The sequence below is a fragment of the Uranotaenia lowii genome, chromosome 2 (assembly GCF_029784155.1).
Source record: "Uranotaenia lowii strain MFRU-FL chromosome 2, ASM2978415v1, whole genome shotgun sequence".
Taxonomy (NCBI): domain Eukaryota; kingdom Metazoa; phylum Arthropoda; class Insecta; order Diptera; family Culicidae; genus Uranotaenia; species Uranotaenia lowii.
In genome coordinates this window covers 28,182,899-28,199,763 of record NC_073692.1, presented here as the reverse complement: position 1 = coordinate 28,199,763, position 16,865 = coordinate 28,182,899, and positions in this window count along the sequence as shown.

Here is a 16,865-nt window from a genome sequence, read left to right as displayed (position 1 = left end):
CTACCGATCGGAAGCCCAGAAGTGAAGGAAAACGTATTCCGTACAACACCAAAAATCACAACCTCGTAGTTGGGGCCTTTAACCGAAACCCGACCGCCTCCTTTCGGGATATGGCCTAGAAGCTGCACCTAAGCCGAAGTTTTGTCATGAAGGCCAAAACTAAGACTGAGCTTCGCACGTTGAAGGTATAAAGGGCCCCTTATCGCGAAGAGAAGCAGAATAAGTCCGCCAAAACCCGTGCCAGGAAGTTGTACCTCAAAATGCTGACGAAAGCTGAATGCTGCATCATGGACGACAAAACATATGCATGTGAAGGCCGACTTCAAACAGATCCCCGGCAACCTTTTTTTACCGTCAAGGATAAGTTCAGCGTTTCGGAGCATATCCGCACTCAATAGATGTCCAAATTTGCGAATAAATTCCTGGTTTGGCAAGCCATCTGCACGTGCGGGAAGCGGAGTACACCTTTCGTGACCCAGGACACGATGAACGGACAGGTGTACATGAAAGAGTGCCTCCAGAGGCTGCTTCCTCTCCTGAAGGCCCACAACGTCCCAACAATCTTCTTCCCGGATTTGAGTTCATGCCACTTCTCCAAGGACGTGCTGAAGTGGTATGCGGACAATAAGGTCAATTTCGTGCCGAAAATGTTCAACCCTCCCAACACTCCGTGGAGCTCCACCCCATCGAGAAGTACTGGGCGATTATGAAGCAGCACCTTCTTAAACGGCCTAAGGTAGTGAAGATAGTCGAGGAACTGAAGAAAGTATGGGTTTAGATGCAAAAATCGGTCGATTCACAGGTTGTGCAGAATCTGATGGCCGGGGTTAAGGCCAAGGTGCGAGCATTTGCGTATGGACTGTAAATAAAATACGAGTAAAATGGTAAAATGTCTTTAACAGTTAGTTTTTAATCCCTGAAAATTTGATGGCAATTGGATTAAAACTCGAGTTTTGCGAATCAATTTTGTGTTTGGCAATGTCATCGTGGACACCTGACGATCGTCACAATGGCACAATCACGAACAGCTGTCCTCTTCTTTTGATATGCGCGATTTAGACTCTGTCATCATACCGATATAGGGCGTCCACTGTGGATATCCCTTTCCGAATAGTCCACTTTCACCCTCTGTGCAGATAGTTTGTCTGTTGAAGATTATCCTCTCCAGTAGTTTACCAAGAGATACCCGACCCAACAAAGCAATAGCGCATAACTCTAAAGTGAGATGTCAACTACAGAGTAAAGTTCTTCGCAGCTCTGGGAGGACGATCAAATGATGAGTATAGTCGTGCTTTTCCCGCCTTATGAATAGTGAGGTTACGTCGGATGAGTTTTAAGCCACGTTGGTGTGAGAAAATCGGTTGTCCAGTCAATCGCGACGGGTGAAATCAGCCATCAGAGGTAGATCATGAGCTAATCCACTATAGCCGTGATATCAGAGTTCTTGAAAATACCATCGTTGAAAAATAAAAAAAGAATCAAAAACCTTTTGATAAAGAGGTTAAAGGCCAGGAATTAATTCGGATAACCTAAATGGGTTCTCGCATTCTGAAAAAAGACTTTTAGCCAAACTTCGACTTACATGTTTTATTGAAGTTCTGGAAAATTTGTGTAATTTCCGAGATTATCTCTGTTATGTTATAACAGGCGTTTTTTTTAATCCTTAATTTTTTTCTTATTCCGTTAAAACCAACGGGTTCAGTACGGTGGCATTAAAAGCTTGGAATCCTCGGCTTTATAATTTTTCTAAATTCAAATAGATTGAGAACGCCTTCCAATCGGAATGCTGTGAAATATTCACTTCTCCGCCGAGTAACTCTAACTGCACGGAATTGGTTCCTTCACAGGGCCCAGAATATGTGTGTATGTGATATTTTCTGTACATTAATATCATTATTCAACTCTCGGCACGAGGCGAAGCTGAAGGGAAAATCTAAGGCCATATAGAACAAAGAATAGCGGCCAAAGTGGGAGTATTATTTTTTCGCCATTCCCTTTCACTCTGAATCTGGTTGTTGGGCCCATCGATCCTCGGCTTCAGAGGGTTGTTTTTTTTACTCGGAGTATGGTGGAAACTTGTAAATGGGGCAACGTCGTCGTATCGCCTTGATCTTGGAACCCATACCCTGACTATTCCTCCAACCGAAACCAGCAGCCATCGCCGCATCTTGTGTCATTCGATGAATAAGTATATCGTGGGTCGGAGGGCTATTTATATCATCTTTCTCTCTCTCCCTCTATTCGTCTTCTATCTCGAGTTGATTCCGTTGCCGCCTGGAAAAACCGGAGAAACAATCAACGACCTACTTCTGTGGTGAATTCCTCTACCCTCAATCCACCAAAGTTGCTCAGCCTCCCATGAAAATGCCTATGGACCACATGAATGGAGAAAATCAGCAAGAATAAGAAACCGGCCGCCTGCTTTTCATTTTCTTCTAGTTGTTCCTCTTGCTGTTGTTGTTGTTGTGACTAAGTGCACTCCACTTGCCATTGCCACACTTTTTGCATAAATTCACTGTCATCTAGCTCTAGACCGTCGACGACAGGAAGGAATTATGGCTTTCCATACGTCAGCGATTGTGGCTGTTGTTGTTGTTTGTGGCGAGATCTGGCCCGCTCTGGGGAACAAAAGTGATTCGACCGTCACGCTCTTTAAGATGTTTTTCAATTTGTTGTTGTATTTCGAGAAAAACATATTTTTTAATCGAAAGTATAGTAACGAAAACTGCAAAAAAGCGTAAGGCGAAGGTTAAAAATTTTAAAATCCAATTTGGAAAAGCGAAAGCCGAAAGTCAAAAATCGAAAATCCAAATAGAAAAGTTGAAAGGTAAAAACTTAAAGCCGAAAGTCAAAAGTCAAAAGTCAAAAGTCAAAAGTCAAAAGTCAAAAGTCAAAAGTCAAAAGTCAAAAGTCAAAATTCAAAAGTCAAAGTCAAAAGTCAAAAGTCAAAAGTCAAAAGTCAAAAGTCAAAAGTCAAAAGTCAAAAGTCAAAAGTCAAAAGTCAAAAGTCAAAGGTCAAAAGTCAAAAGTCAAAAGTCAAAAGTCAAAAGTCAAAAGTCAAAAGTCAAAAGTCAAAAGTCAATAGTCAAAAGTCAAAAGTCAAAAGTCAAAAGCCAAAAGTCAAAAGTCAAAAGTCGAAAGTCAAAATTCGAAAGTCGAAATTCAAAAGCCGAAAGTCGAGAGTCGAAAGTCGAAAGTCGAAAGTCGAAATTCAAAAGTCGAAAGTCGAGAGTCGAGAGTCGAAAGTCGAGAGTCGAAAGTCGATAGTCGAATATCGAATATCGAATGTGGAATGTCCAGTCGAATGTCGAAAGTTAAATGTCGAAAGTTGAAAGTCGAAAGTCGAATGTCGAAAGTCGAATGTCGAAATTCGAAATTCAAATGTCGAATGTCGAAAGTCGAAAGTCAAAATTCGAAAGTCGAAATTCGAAAGTCGAAAGTCGAGAGTAGAAAGTCGAAAGTCGAAAGTCGAAAGCCGAAAGTCGAAAGTCGAAAGTCGAAAGTCGAAAGTCGAAAGTCGAAAGTCGAAAGTCGAAAGTCGAAAGTCGAAAGTCGAAAGTCGAAAGTCGAAAGTCGAAGGTCGAAAGTCGAAAGCCGAATGTCGAATGTCGAGTCGAATGTTTAATGTCGAGTCGAATGTCGAAAGTCGAAATTTGAATGTCGAAATTTGAATGTCGAAAGTTGAAATTCTAAAGTCAAAAGTCGAAAGTCGAAAGTCGAAAGTCGAAAGTCGAAAGTCGAAAGTCAAAAGTCAAAAGTCAAAAGTCGAAAGTCGAAAGTCGAAAGTCGAAAGTCGAAAGTCGCTAGTCGAAAGTCGCAAGTCGAAAGTCGAAAGTCGAAAGTCGAAAGTTGAAAGTCGAAAGTCGAAAGTCAAATGTCGAATGTCGAAATTCAAAATTCGAATGTCTAAAGTCGAAAGTCGAAAGGCGAAAGTCGAAAGTCGAAAGTCGAAAGTCGAAAGTCGAAAGTCGAAATTCGAAAGTCGAAAGTCGAAAGGCTAAAGTCGAAAGTCGAAAGTCGAAAGTCGAAAGGCGAAAGGCGAAAGTCGATAGCCGAAAGTTGAAAGTTTCAAATATGTAGTCTTAAATTCTAAAAAGATCAAAAGGTTAAAAAAATATTGTATGTTACGTTGTATGTTGGTTATCCACCATGGGTGCACGGATTCACCGTAGTTTCTGCCAAAGTAGGTGCTCACATGCTATCTTTAAATTATTATGTTCGACAAATCTCCAATGCAGCGCGCCATCATACCCGGACCCCATGGCTTCGTATGAACTGTTATGGAGTGAATGTATTGTGTTGATGTAGGTATATTTTGGAAGAACGAATCAATCAGATGGGCTAGTTTACTTACAGGTATTCCGGCATCCGTGTATATACCTGACCAGCTGGCAACTGATTGAACATTCCTATTATATAGTCAGTTATAGAATGAAACACATCTTACCTGTCGGCAACTTAAGGGAATCGAACCCAAAAGTTTTTCTTGCCGATACCGGGAATCGAACCCAGTACGCCTGGCATACCAATACCAGACTCGCGCCAGCCTATCCGCTAGACCACATCGGCGCTTACTTCAAAAGGTTAAAAAAATATTCATCAAAAACTTACCAAATCTTCCACAAAAAAGTTAAAGGTCAAAGAAAAAAGTGAATAATCTTAAGCAGACCAAATTTGCGTTTAAATTTCAAAGGTCATTTAGTTCATGCTAAGCGACATTCTGGAAAGTTCTCACAAAAATCTGTCACTTGCAAATTCAGACGTAAGCTCTAAGTAAATCCTTCGCGAAACTATGTACGTCCCATAAAATTCGTAAAACTCTTCGTCATCTGCTGCTGCTTTCGTTTTCCGAAACAAGAGCACCTTCTTTCTCCTTAAGCCAAGAGAAAGTTCACGGGACAAGTAGTAGACTAGCTCCAGTAGAGCCAAAGTTATGGACCAAAATCGTTTAGGATTTATCGTGGGGACCACACAGAAAACAATCCACCAGACTTTATCGTATCTTGAGCTGAACCTAGCTACATGTATGTATGTATGAGATGGGGGCACATACAGGCAACCTCACTTTTATGCGTTTTGATTACGAAGATTGCTGTCGCTGGCTGAGTCTTGGCGGGACGCGAGTTTGGTTTATGTTGTCGCCATCCATTTTTTTTTTCGGTATGTCCTTGCCGATGCAAAACATCAGCTTGAATTTTTTCCAATGTTTGTAGAACACTGAAAAAATCTTACTGATTTTGGGTAACATAACTGAACTTTCGAAACAAATTCAATAAAATTCAAAGCAAAGTTGATTTTTCGATTACACTTATGGATTTCAAAAGTTTCTAACAGGTTTATTGACAAAATAACTAACAGTTACAGTTAGTTTCAAGATTTTTTTTCAGTGCTTTTTATGACGCTGGAGCTAAGATGTGCATTCCTACTATGAAGCACGTGTGCAATCTGCTATTTTGTCTACATATTGGATTGTGTTAAGGATTGTTGTGGTGGCTGGCTTTAAGATGTCAGCATCGTTGGAGATTTAAATTCAGTCTCGGTGCAGAAGCTGCAACGTTGTGCAAAACCGATTGGATACGTGTTTCTAAAAATAACTTTCTTGGTCAGCCTTTTTGTAGATGATTGATTTACTCTGAGCTGTTTTGATAGGTTGTACTGCTCCATGGATAAACAACATTTTTCAAAAAGGGCTTCTTTTCGATTTTTTTTTGCATAGATATGGAAAAAATTGATTTGAAAGATAAAAATGATTTTTTTAGACAGAAAGATGATTTCCAAAGCTACAATGATATCTTTGACTGACTATCTTAATCGTAGGAAATGTGCCAATCAAGATGTTATTTTTGATGGAGAAGTCGTCAAAGTTTGAATCAACCATTTTCTTAACAGGAGTTTGGTCTCAGATATAAGGCTATGATCATTAAGAATCCGGGCGGTTACATACGCGTGTATTTTAAAAACTGTGCGTCTAATCGAAAAACTTACTATGGAGAAAATGAAGGTATTAATGTAATAGGTATTTAATTAAAAAATTTAAAAAAAAGTTATATATCGTTGACTACAAGAAATAATTTTACTTTGTTATAAGTATTTTTTATTCGTTGCACACTTTTTCAGTCATGTAATGATATATTATTTTTACAACATGAGCAGAATCTTTGGAAAATCATATTATTTAGGTGATTATTCAAATGTTTTGAGAACAAAAAAAAAATCTTACTTCGTCTGCAATGTTGATGGTTGACGGCGTCTATTGTTAACTCACCTGAAAAGAAGGAGAAGAAAAAAGAGTATAAGAGACAATCAATCATTCGCAAGGCGATATTATAAAAACTATATTGAAGTCTAAAATAGTTTCGAGAAAAAAAGGAAAAAAAATTGCACAGAATATCCTGATTATATTAAATTCAAAAACTTTCTGATGCTCTCGGAAAAATATTTCAAAAAACAAATTGAAATGTCTAAGGTTTTCAAAATTTAATATTATAATAATAATATTTATTTAAAACGTTTAAAACTAGAACAAAAACAAAAATTAGGAAAACATATCATTTTTCTAAACTAATATTACTTCAGACATCAAAAAATAGTCGGATAGATTCATGAAAGAAAAAAATTATAACTTAAAACATAAAAAAATTAAATTATAAAAATGAATAAATTTGAAAAAAACGGAGAAAGTATTTTTCTAAAACAAAAAATTATTTGATTATTTTAAGAAATATTGAGAAAATAAAAGATTGTAAAAATTTCTAAAGAAAATAAATATAGATTAAAATTCATGCAATAACTATTTTAAAAAAAATTGATGTTTAAACTTAAGAATCTCTACAGCAATCGCTCGAAAATCCGTGTTTTCAAAACAGACCATTTTTTATAATTCTCGAATATTTTAACATTCTCAAGTTATTAAAATTTATCAATTTTTTGAAATAACTCTATTTTTTTAAATTTTCAATTTTTTTAAATTTCTCAAAATTCTTAAATATGTCAAATATCATAAATTTCTTAAATATGTCAAATTTCTCAAATTTGTAGAATTTCCCAAATTTCTAAATTTCTCAAATTTCTTAAATTTCTTAACTTTCTTAAATTTCTTAAATTTCTTAAATTTCTTAAATTTCTTAAATTTCTTAAATTTCTTAAATTTCTTAAATATCTTAAATTTCTTAAATTTCTTAAATTTCTTAAATTTCTTAAATTTCTTAAATTTCTTAAATTTCTTAAATTTCTTAAATTTCTTAAATTTCTTAAATTTCTTAAATTTCTTAAATTTCTTAAATTTCTTAAATTTCTTAAATTTCTTAAATTTCTTAAATTTCTTAAATTTCTTAAATTTCTTAAATTTCTTAAATTTCTTAAATTTCTTAAATTTCTTAAATTTCTTAAATTTCTTAAATTTCTTAAATTTCTTAAATTTCTTAAATTTCTTAAATTTCTTAAATTTCTTAAATTTCTTAAATTTCTTAAATTTCTTAAATTTCTTAAATTTCTTAAATTTCTTAAATTTCTTAAATTTCTTAAATTTCTTAAATTTCTTAAATTTCTTAAATTTCTTAAATTTCTTAAATTTCTTAAATTTCTTAAATTTCTTAAATTTCTTAAATTTCTTAAATTTCTTAAATTTCTTAAATTTCTTAAATTTCTTAAATTTCTTAAATTTCTTAAATTTCTTAAATTTCTTAAATGTCTTAAATATCTAGAATTTCTAAAATTTCTTATTTCTAAATTTTCTAAAATTTCTAAAATTTCTAAAATTTCTAAAATTTCTAAAATTTCTAAAATTTCTAAAATTTCTAAAATTTCTAAAATTTCTAAAATTTCTAAAATTTCTAAAATTTCTAAAATTTCTTAAATTTCTAAAATTTCTAAAATTTCTAAAATTTCTAAAATTTCTAGAATTTTTAAAATTTCTAAAATTTCTAAAGTTTCTAAAATTTCTAAAATTTCTAAAATTTCTAAAATTTCTAAAATTTCTAAAATTTCTAAAATTTCTAAAATTTCTAAAATTTCTAAAATTTCTAAAATTTCTAAAATTTCTAAAATTTCTAAAACTTCTAAAATTTCTAAAATTTCTAAAATTTTTAAAATTTCTAAAATTTCTAAAATTTCTAAATTTCTAAAATTTTTAAAATTTCTAAAATTTCTAAAATTTCTAAAATTTCTAAAATTTCTAAAATTTCTAAAATTTCTAAAATTTCTAAAATTTCTAAAATTTCTAAAATTTCTAAAATTTCTAAAATTTCTAAAATTTCTAAAATTTCTAAAATTTCTAAAATTTCTAAAATTTCTAAAATTTCTAAAATTTCTAAAATTTCTAAAATTTCTAAAATTTCTAAAATTTCTAAAATTTCTAAAATTTCTAAAATTTCTAAAATTTCTAAAATTTCTCAAATTTCTAAAATTTCTCAAATTTCTCAAATTTCTCAAATTTCTCAAATTTCTCAAATTTCTCAAATTTCTCAAATTTTTTAAATTTCTCAAATTTCTCAAATTTCTCAAATTTCTCAAATTTCTCAAATTTCTCAAATTTCTCAAATTTCTCAAATTTCTCAAATTTCTCAAATTTCTCAAATTTCTCAAATTTCTCAAATTTCTCAAATTTCTCAAATTTCTCAAATTTCTCAAATTTCTCAAATTTCTCAAATTTCTCAAATTTCTCAAATTTCTCAAATTTCTCAAATTTCTCAAATTTCTCAAATTTCTCAAATTTCTCAAATTTCTCAAATTTCTCAAATTCCTCAAATTCCTCAAATTTCTCAAAATTCTCAAATTTCTCAAATTTTTCAAATATCTCAAATTTTTTCAAATTTTCTTAAAATTCTCAAATTTTTCAAATTCCTCAAATTATTCAAATTTCTCAAATTTCTCTATTTCTCAAATTGCTCCAATTTCTCAAAAAACTCAAATTTTTCATATTTTTCAAATTTCAAAAATTTTTAAAAATCTCAAAGTTCTCAAATTTTTCAAATATCTCAAATTTCTTAAATTTCTTAAATATTTCAAATTTCTCAAATTGTTCAAATTTCTTAATTTTCTAAAATTTATCAAATTTCTCAAATTCCTTAAATTTCTCAAATATCTCAAATTTCTCAAATTTCTCAAATTTCTCAAATTTCTCAAATTTCTCAAATTTCTCAAATTTCTCAAATTTCTCAAATGTCTCAAATTTCTTAAATATCTCAAATTTCACAAATATTTCAAATTTCTCAAATTTCTCATATTTCTCAAATTTCTCAAATATCTCAAATTTCCCAAATTTCCTAAAATTCTCAAAATTCTCAAATTTCTCAAACTTCTCAAATATCTCAAATTTCTCAAATTTCTAAAATTTCTAAAATTTCTCAAATTTCTCAAATTTCTCAGATTTCTCAAATTTCTGAGATTTCTAAATTTCTAAAATTTCAAAAATTTCAAAAATTTCAAAAATTTCAAAAATTTCAAAAATTTCTAAAATTTCTAAAATTTCTAAAATTTCTAAAATTTCTAAAATTTCTAAAATTACCAAAATTTCTAAAATTTCTAAAATTTCTAAAATTTCTAAAATTTCTAAAATTTCTAAAATTTCTTAAATTTCTAAAATTTCTAAAATTTCTAAAATTTCTAAAATTTCTAAAATTTCTAAAATTTCTAAAATTTCTAAAATTTCTAAAATTTCTAAAATTTCTAAAATTTCTAAAATTTCTAAAATTTCTAAAATTTCTAAAATTTCTAAAATTTCAAAAATTTCTAAAATTTCAAAAATTTCAAAAATTTCAAAAATTTCTAAAATTTCTAAAATTTCTAAAATTTCTAAAATTTTAAAAATTTCCAAAATTTCTAAAATTTCTAAAATTTCTAAAATTTCTAAAATTTCTAAAATTTCTAAAATTTCTAAAATTTCTAAAATTTCTAAAATTTCTAAAATTTCTAAAATTTCTAAAATTTCTAAAATTTCTAAAATTTCTTAAATTTCTAAAATTTCTAAAATTTCTAAAATTTCTAAAATTTCTAAAATTTCTAAAATTTTTAAAATTTCTAAAATTTATTAAATTTATAAAATTTAAAATTTCTAAAATTTCTGACATTTATAAAATTTCTAAAATTTTTAAAAATTTCTAAAATTTCTAAAATTTCTCAAATTTCTAAAATTTTTAAAATTTCTAAAATTTCTAAATTTCTAAAATTTCTAAAATTTTTAAAATTTCTAAAATTTCTCAAATTTCTCAAATTTCTCAAATTTCTCAAATTTCTCAAATTTCTCAAATTTCTCAAATTTCTCAAATTTCTCAAATTTCTCAAATTTCTCAAATTTCTCAAATTTCTCAAATTTCTCAAATTTCTCAAATTTCTCAAATTTCTCAAATTTCTCAAATTTCTCAAATTTGTTAAATTTCTCAAATTTCTCAAATTTCTTAAATTTCTCAAATTTCTAAAATTTCTCAAATTTCTCAAATATCTCAAATTTCTCAAATTTCTCAAAGTTCTCAAATTTCTCAAATTTCTCAAATTTCTAAAATTTCTCAAATTTTTCAAATTACTCAAATTTCTCAAATTTCTCTATTTCTCAAATTGCTCCAATTTCTCAAAAAACTCAAATTTTTCATATTTTTCAAATTTCAAAAATTTTTCAAAAATCTCAAAGTTCTCAAATTTTTCAAATATCTCAAATTTCTTAAATTTCTTAAATATTTCAAATTTCTCAAATTTTTCAAATTTCTTAATTTTCTAAAATTTCTCAAATTTCTCAAATTCCTTAAATTTCTCAAATTTCTCAAATATCTCAAATTTCTCAAATTTCTCAAATTTCTCAAATTTCTCAAATTTCTCAAATTTCTCAAATTTCTCAAATATCTCAAATTTCACAAATATTTCAAATTTCTCAAATTTCTCATATTTCTCAAATTTCTCAAATATCTCAAATTTCCCAAATTTCCTAAAATTCTCAAAATTCTCAAATTTCTCAAACTTCTCAAATATCTCAAATTTCTCAAATTTCTCAAATTTCTCAAATTTCTCAAATTTCTCAAATTTCTCAAATTTCTCAAATTTCTCAAATTTCTCAAATTTCTCAAATTTCTGAGATTTCTCAATTTCTAAAATTTCAAAAATTTCAAAAATTTCTAAAATTTCTAAAATTTCTAAAATTTCTAAAATTTCTAAAATTTCTAAAATTTCTGAAATTTCTAAAATTTCTAAAATTTCTAAAATTTCTAAAATTTCTAAAATTTCTAAAATTTCTAAAATTTCTAAAATTTCTAAAATTTCTAAAATTTCTAAAATTTCTAAAATTTCTAAAATTTCTTAAATTTCTAAAATTTCTAAAATTTCTAAAATTTCTAAAATTTCTAAAATTTCTAAAATTTCTAAAATTTCTAAAATTTCTAAAATTTCTAAAATTTCTAAAATTTCCAAAATTTCTAAAATTTCTAAAATTTCTAAAATTTCTAAAATTTCTAAAATTTCTAAAATTTCTAAAATTTCTAAAATTTCAAAAATTTCAAAAATTTCTAAAATTTCAAAAATTTCAAAAATTTCAAAAATTTCTAAAATTTCTAAAATTTCTAAAATTTCTAAAATTTCTAAAATTTCAAAAATTTCTAAAATTTCAAAAATTTCAAAAATTTCTAAAATTTCTAAAATTTCTAAAATTTCTAAAATTTCTAAAATTTCTAAAATTTCCAAAATTTCTAAAATTTCTAAAATTTCTAAAATTTCTAAAATTTTTAAAATTTCTAAAATTTCTAAAATTTCTAAAATTTCTAAAATTTCTAAAATTTCTAAAATTTCTAAAATTTCTAAAATTTCTAAAATTTCTAAAATTTCTAAAATTTCTAAAATTTCTAAAATTTCTAAAATTTCTAAAATTTCTAAAATTTCTAAAATTTCTAAAATTTCTAAAATTTCTAAAATTTCTAAAATTTCTAAAATTTCTCAAATTTCTAAAATTTCTAAAATTTCTAAAATTTCTAAAATTTCTAAAATTTCTAAAATTTCTAAAATATCTAAAATTTCTAAAATTTCTGAAATTTTTAAAATTTCTAAAATTTATTAAATTTATAAAATTTCTGAAATTTCTGAAATTTCTGAAATTTCTAAAATTTATTAAATTTATAAAATTTCTGAAATTTCTGAAATTTTAAAAATTTCTAAAATTTCTAAAATTTCTAAAATTTCTAAAATTTCTAAAATTTCTAAAATTTCAAAAATTTTAAAAATTTCTAAAATTTCTAAAATTTCTAAAATTTCTAAAATTTCTAAAATTTCTAAAATTTCTAAAATTTCTAAAATTTCTAAAATTTCTAAAATTTCTAAAATTTCTAAATTTCTAAAATTTCAAAAATTTCAAAAATTTCTAAAATTTCTAAAATTTCTAAAATTTCTAAAATTTCTAAAATTTCTAAAATTTCTAAAATTTCTAAAATTTCTAAAATTTCTAAAATTTCTAAAATTTCTAAAATTTCTAAAATTTCTAAAATTTCTAAAATTTCTAAAATTTCTAAAATTTCTAAAATTTCTAAAATTTCTAAAATTTCTAAAATTTCTAAAATTTCTAAAATTTCTAAAATTTCTAAAATTTCTAAAATTTCTAAAATTTCTAAAATTTTTAAAATTTCAAAAATTTCTAAAATTTCTAAAACTTCTAAAATTTTTAAAATTTCTAAAATTTCAAAAATTTCAAAAATTTCTTAAATTTCTAAAATTTCTAAAATTTCTAAAATTTCTAAAATTTCTAAAATTTCAAAAATTTTAAAAATTTCTAAAATTTCTAAAATTTCTAAAATTTCTAAAATTTCTAAAATTTCTAAAATTTCTTAAATTTCTAAAATTTTTAAAATTTCTAAAATTTCTAAAATTTCTTAAATTTCTAGAATTTTTAAAATTTCTAAAATTTCTAAAGTTTCTAAAATTTCTAAAATTTCTAAAATTTCTAAAATTTCAAAAATTTCTAAAATTTCTAAAATTTCTAAAATTTCTAAAATTTCTAAAATTTCTAAAATTTCTAAAATTTCTAAAATTTCTAAAATTTCTAAAATTTCTAAAATTTCTAAAATTTCTAAAATTTCTAAAATTTCTAAAATTTCTAAAATTTCTAAAATTTCTAAAATTTCTAAAATGTTCAAAATATCTAAAATTTTTTAAAATTTCCAAAATTTTCTTAATTTTTAAAATTTCTAAAACTTCTAAAATTTTTAAAATTTCTAAAATTTCTAAAATTTCTAAAATTTAAAAATTTTAAAAATTCCTAAAATTTTTAAAATTTCTAAAATTTCTAAAATTTCGAAAATCTCCAAAATTTCTTAAATGTCTTAAAAATTTATAATTCTCATGATTTATAAAAATTTTAAAATTTCCAAAATTTCAAAAATTTTAAAAATTTCTCAAATTTTTCATATGATTCAAATTTTTCAAAGTTTTTTTTTATGAACTTTTGAAACCGTTTGAATTATTTCTACTTTTTTTTTTAAATTAAGATTAAGATTCATTCAATTTTAATCAGTCTTTAAATCATTTCCATCAATGACATCCAGAGGTCGGCATTAAAACGCTATCCGCTAGTTAGTCCGCTACATTTTTGTTTATGTATTTATTTTATAACTTTATTTTTAGAAAAATTACGGCTGAAAAAACTCCATCACCTTGCAGAAAATAGCATTTATCAGCATTCCGGCTTGCTGAGTTTGTTTATCCGTTATTTCAACAGCAATCCCATAATAAAATAAATTTGCCAGCAAAAAAGTAGCGGACTAATTAGCGATTAGCGATTTAACGCCAGACACAAGAAAAAACCATATATCAGCATTCTTTCTTGACTGATTTCTTGTGGTGGAGTTTGTCTATCTGTTAGTACAAACGTTTGGTCAAAAACTGAATTAAAACGATAATTATTTAACAAAAACGGAATAGACAAATTAGCGATTAGCGCTTTAATGCCGAACACTGATGACATCATTGAATAAGGATTATGTTTTTCAAAGCCTTTGGTTCACGTTCTTTTCACGCTCATGGGATTGATTGAAAACAACAAAACAAAAAAACTCATTTCCACCTGAAAGCATAAAAGGCTGAACTTTCCTAATTATCAGTCCGAAATGGTTTTCGGAAAATAAATTGGAATCATAATGAAAGAAGCAAAATGGAACGCAACTACAAACCAAAAACCTCTGACGAAAACCACTCAATTCGCACACAAACAAACGAATCGCGACCGAGAGAGCAATTTTTAAATTATGGTCCCGTCCAGAAGTGTCCATTAGTGTGGTGTGCCGAAAGTTTATCCATTAATCGTTGGCGAGGAGTTTTTTTTTTCGAAGTGGAGTCTGTCTGAGGGCTTTTATCGTTAGAATTAAAAGCCTGTAATCTCGGTTTAATTTGCTGATTTTCCGGTGAAAGAGGTCATTATTGAAAAAAAAGTGAAACACGTTAAAGCTATTTGATGTTTTGATAAGAATCGATTCAATGGAAACTGTGTATTACTTTAGTCGGAAAATCTCAAATTCAATATCGCAACAAACAAAAAAGGTCTGCCTAATCTGGTTTAGCTCGAAAGCTAGAATAAACTCGCGAAATTGAATTTCGTTTTCCATCACCCAAACCAGCGGCCGTCGATCGGACTCCATAAAAATCTCGCTTGTTTATCTTTCGATGCGTATGTATGTGTAACATGTTGGGTTGTATGTGTGAATCAACCAGCAAAAGTGAAATTCTTTTTTCTCCCGTCCTCCCTCTTTTTTTTGCCTGTCAATAATTCCCCATGATGGAGGTTTTCCCCCGTTTGTTTTGACTGTGCGGCTATCCGAGTCCTGTACTTTGGCATTCCGGAAACGATGTCCGAATTTTGGTCGAGAAGGGCCTTCGCGTGTTGAATTTCCTCCTTTTTTCGAACAGAAGGATTTAGCAACGGTTTGTCGACAGAAAAAAAAAACTCACATTCCACGTGCCGCCCGATTGTGGCGAAACACTTTAACCGGCAATTTATCTCTTGAATTTCCCCAACTGACGGGTTCAATTTTGGTTATCTCTCAAGAGGGGAATTTACGAAAAGAAGAAGTGTTTTTTTTTTTGTTTAGGACACCCGATCATCATCGATCCTAAACGTCTTCGACGAAATGCATCATTAGCAGGGGGTATCTTTTTATCAATTTCCTAGCCCGTATTTGAGTAGGTACCTGTGGGACCAATTATCGTCCCTGAGGGTGGACGTTCGTCGGTGTGGTTTATGTTCAATTTTGGGAGTGCGGGTCAGTCTAGTTTACATATTTTAAGTCAGGTTTTGATAAGGTATCGAACCCTCTTCAAGCGGTTTCTCTTCTCCATGTAATTTTTTCTCTATGTTTTTACGACTTTAACTTATGTAGGTCAGGAAAGCTAAGATTTTAAGACAAGTTAAAAAAAGGGTAGAACTTGAAATTAGTTTAAGAACTTAGCCCTACAGATAGAGCTTATAGACAGATCAAACCTAGACCGAAAGTCAAGAAAAATATTTTATTTGAATATTCATTCTGCTGAAAGAAAATCGATAAAAAATTCAGAGTTGAGCATCCATAGTACTTTGAAATATATATCTTTCAACGTATTGGTAGGAGGCCCCGAAAAATAGTTATGGAAAAAACTGGCAAATGTATGGAATTTATCAGAAAATCACATTTTTCTTAAAATTGACAAGCATTGAAATTATGAGAAAAATATGGCTTTTCAACATCTCTAACAGTAATATGCAATGGGATTTTTGTCGATTTCAAACTAAAATCTGGTGATATTTTTGCCTAGTGTGGCATTTTTCTTGTGCGATTTGAATAAAAATTCAAACAAATTGACTTTTTATCACAGAAACATGAAGTAGGTATTTCAGATCATTTATCAATATTTTTACAAGGACAGAAGAAAATATTTCATTGCTTGCTCTCAAAAAACAGGGACGGCGATGAAAATTTCTTTTGAATGCACATTATTTATGGTTCAGATCAGAAAATCCAATGCAAAAAATAGTTTCCGATAATTGAAGAAACAACCTTTAATCTAGGGTTGCCATCCGTCCCGCAAAAGCGGGACATGTCCCGCTTTTTTGTTGAATGTCCCGCTGTCCCGACTTTTCCTCAAAATGTCCCGCTTTTTTCTTGGAAAACTTTTACAAATTTTACTGACTAAAACTGGAAAAAAATTAAACTTTAGTCTCAATTTGAATTCTGTGATGAACAGAAAATCTTTCAAATACGTCTTTTTCTCAAAATTAGAAGTATTTTTTCATCTAATATATAAAGATGAGTTGGACTATATATGTTTGTTTGTATGCACCTTATACAAATCTACACCGCTTAACCGATCAGCCTGAAATTTGGTACAGTTATGTGTTTGGACCATGGTAAGGTTTTAGTAATAGTTTTGAGCCCCTCCCTCCTAAGAAAAGGGACCCTCCCATACAACTTTCGTTTTTTCTCCCACGAACCAAAAGTCATGGCACCCATTTTGCAACCGTTTTTAGTTTCCTTTGGCGGGGTTGTTTTCACCATCACCATGCATGGGCTGGGCATTAAGGCAGAAATCATCTAAGATGTCTCTTGACGCTGAATTGTGATGCAAAAATCGTCGGGTGCGTCGCGTCCGCGTTTTAGTACTTATCGACAGCGTTGACCGCTGACGTGACGCGACGACCGACGCTGTATTGTGTTTCTGCCTTTAGAAACGCAAACGACCATCCAGAGTTCACGTGTACTGGATAGCTAATCAAAGCCTGCTGATGCTAGAAAAATTCATTGCGAAATTTTTGGCGGGCTTTTTTCTTTCTACTGTTTGTAGCACGGGTCACAAGCACGTGGTTCTTGGATGAAATAAAGAGCCTACATTATGGATGAAAAAATAACACTCGCATGTTACGAATATATTGA